Source organism: Hibiscus syriacus, unplaced genomic scaffold (genome assembly GCF_006381635.1).
Source record: "Hibiscus syriacus cultivar Baekdansim isolate YM2019G1 unplaced genomic scaffold, ASM638163v2 tig00002237_pilon, whole genome shotgun sequence".
Taxonomy (NCBI): domain Eukaryota; kingdom Viridiplantae; phylum Streptophyta; class Magnoliopsida; order Malvales; family Malvaceae; genus Hibiscus; species Hibiscus syriacus.
In genome coordinates, this window is record NW_024061918.1 from 4,774,138 (window position 1) to 4,777,544 (window position 3,407).

Here is a 3,407-nt window from a genome sequence, read left to right on the forward strand (position 1 = left end):
AGTATGATTTACTTGTTAGTGTGGCATTGGGCTAGTGAGCTCATTGTTTGGAATTTGTTTACTCACGTAGATTAGTAGGAGGAGCAGTTGAAGAGACTTTTGTTTAGCTGAGGTCCAGACCGAGATTCAGAGCATAGTACATCTCGAGTTATTTCTATAGAGGGCATGTATATTTGTAGACCTCTTTTTGTATATTTGAGTTGTAACTTCGTTGTTAAACGTTGGTCTGTATATTTTGATTTAATTGTTTTGGGATCTCCTAATGTAAACTTATTTATAAAATTTATGGATGATTTATTTTACAGTAAGTGTTTCAAGTGGTTGTTTTAAATTATCAGTTAAAGAAATTTTTTGGTTAGTCACTTCACCGGTTTTAGTCTAGCATTATGATCGATTGACTACGTGTCGTACCATCTTAGGGTGTTACAACTCGAGTAAAAATATTTTGAGTTACTCAAGTTGACAAGTTCTATTTTTATAACTTAATTTAAAAAAAAATGAATCGAGTCAAATTTATAAAAAAAAATTCCAGTCGAGTTAATTTATTCGAGTTTCTGTTTAAATTTTATTGTAAATATTTATAATATTATAATACTATTTCATTCCAATTTAAATGGCTTTTATAACCATATACAATACACATATATTTCTTCATTTTTTTCATATGGTATATTCATATATCATACAAAGTTGAGATACTCGACTAAAATGTGAAAACTAATCTACTAATTACTAAAAGTTTTGAGTTATTCGAGTTACTATTTGAGTAATTTGAGTTCCATTTTATAACTCTACTCGGATTTGAAATTTTTTTAAGTCGGGTTTACAAAATTACAGCTCAAAGTCAATTCAATTCGAATAGAAAAAATTAATTTTTCGAGTCAAATCAAGTTTTCTCATCCATCCTCTTAATGAGTTCCTCGAATTTTTTTTATTTTTGAAATAAAAAATAATAAAATAATATTTTTTTCAAAAGAATATTTTTTCAATTTATCATTGAAACTCATCACGAGATCCAAAAAATATATTAAAATAATATGACATATAAGGCTCACATGATCAGGGTCAATAAAAAGTAATATATTGAGAAATTCGTCACGAGAGTGATAAATTATAACTACATTATAACGTTCATCGTAGATCCTAAATTACTTTTTAAGTTGTTGAATAAGTTCAATTAATTTTATCGCTTAGATTATTGGATTAATTTTACCCTATTAAGCAGAAATCGCAAACAAAGAAAAATAAATAAATAAAAAAGTTACCCGATCTGACATGAACGTGGTCAGCTCTAAACCGTTAAACCGAAATCCTTTTCCCTTCTTTGTTGCCCTACTCAAAACCTCTGAAAAACCCGTCACCGGTTCCGTTTACTTATAATTCAACGGTATGCGTTTCTTTTTATCATTTAGTTATTTAATTTATCCCAATGTATTGATTCAACAGAGCCAACACTAACATAGGCTACAAAGGAATAATAAAAGAAATCGAACCGATCAACATTAAATTCTGTCATTGCAAAGTGTTAATTTGATCGATTTGTTTAATTTTCTGTCCGGGTTTTTGTTTTTATGATCAACTATGGCTGCTTCTGATTGAAATTGGCTATATTGATTTTTGGACTAAACTTGATCTTGGCCTTGCTGTTAAGTAACCCGAAAATTCGGTTAATTCGAATCTGGTTCAGTTAAGAGTAGATTAAAGTAACTCAAATGGTTATTCGTTTACTGTTTTAACCAACTTGTCCGAACAACCGCCTAAATTTGCAATTTCTTGTTGAAATAATACAGACTGATGTTCTGGTTGTTTTGCATTTGCTTTCTCTACTGATTAATTGGATGGTATGAAATGTAAATACGCTGACATTGGTAATTGAATGATCAAAAATGAAAAGTAATAGACATTATCTGCAGTTTCTTTTCTTTTTCTTTTTTTGATGTTGTTATGATATCATTCATGTTATAATAGTCTATGTTGATTTTCTGTCTTTTTGATGACATTACTTCACGTTGCCTAGTGACATTTTTTTTTTGTGATATGTTTCTCTCTCTCTTTCTCTTTCTCACTCACAGTATCTTACATTTGCTTACTGCTGAGACAATGGATGGGTTGCCAACACAAAATACATCTGCATTAGCTTTGCCTCGCTTGCAGCTAAACCTGGGGTCGGAGACGGCAACATCTGGTTCAGAATCAAAGCCAGAGAAGAAAATTTTCTGTGCCTGCCCTGAGACAGAAGCTCAGAGATGAATGCATTGTGGAGCATGGTGAAGAAGCTTGTGCAAAATGGATAGAGGTTCATTGTTTTTGTCTTCGGGCAGAGGGCTTCAATGTTTGAGATTGGTACTTGAGGTTTATAGAATGAAAACAAATCGAGGTACAAACTTTTAATTATAGGATTACAGAGATGATTTGATAAAAAGATTCTACGAATATAAAGAAGAGAGCTTTTCTTTGCAAATGGAGTTGGACTTGGATGCATCCCAAGTCCTAAGTGTTCATTTTTCTTGTACTTCTCTGTTTTATGAGGTTATTTACCCCTATCAAATGAATTAGAACATCTGCAATACTTCCATGAATATATGGACAGAGTGAGACTCTATGCCTTGGTTCCTTGAGTAAATACTTGCCCCCTTACTTTCCTATTAGCCGTCTCTCTTTATCAATTTTCTCTCCCTAGTGTTATTGCGTAACTTACATTGGTAAAAGTTTCTAGGAAAGATAGTGCACTGTTATGAATATGTGAATAGATTCGGATAACTAGTCACTTGGAAATATAAATAGCTTTATCTTATCAATAAGCTGGATGTACCGTTTTCCTGTGTTGCACCCCGAAAATACTGCGATTACAACTCTGGTGATGACCTGATCGGTTTGATATATGAATGTACCATTTTGAAGCTTGAAAGACTGCTTCGTTCTTGATATCTCTTGGTAACAGTCTGTTTGTTGCTATACCAATACGATTATATTTTTATTTTGCAAACTGTCTCTCGTTGTGTTATAGCTATGACAAGAAGACTAGCACTACATTTGGATGGCCAGTTGGGGGGAGGGGTGTCACCGCGTCATCCCTGTGTTTTATGAGTGGAGCTTTTAAACTCAACAATGAGATGGTGGGATTCCTCCCACTGGCCATTTAAATGCAGTTAGAGTTAAGACAGAGAAGATATATATACTAATAATAATTCATTAATCAGCCAAAGGCCATAAACATACTGCAGAATATAAAAATTATTCAACCGAATTTCGTTACTTTTAGGTCCCAATATTGGTATGAACAGGAAACATCATTATTCTATACGTTCTGTGCAGTTTGTGCAGCTTGTGCAGCAGCAGCTAACCCCTCACTTGCACTTGCCATTGTTTTTTGCCGAGCCTCAATCACGACACTGCTGATGTAGGTG

General features: G+C 33.0%; 1 pseudogene; it reads left to right on the forward strand.

Annotated features, from left to right (window-relative positions):
- The first annotated feature begins 1,269 nt into the window (after positions 1 to 1,269).
- On the forward strand, positions 1,270 to 2,584 carry LOC120139312 (annotated as a pseudogene).
- The last annotated feature ends 823 nt before the right edge of the window (positions 2,585 to 3,407 follow it).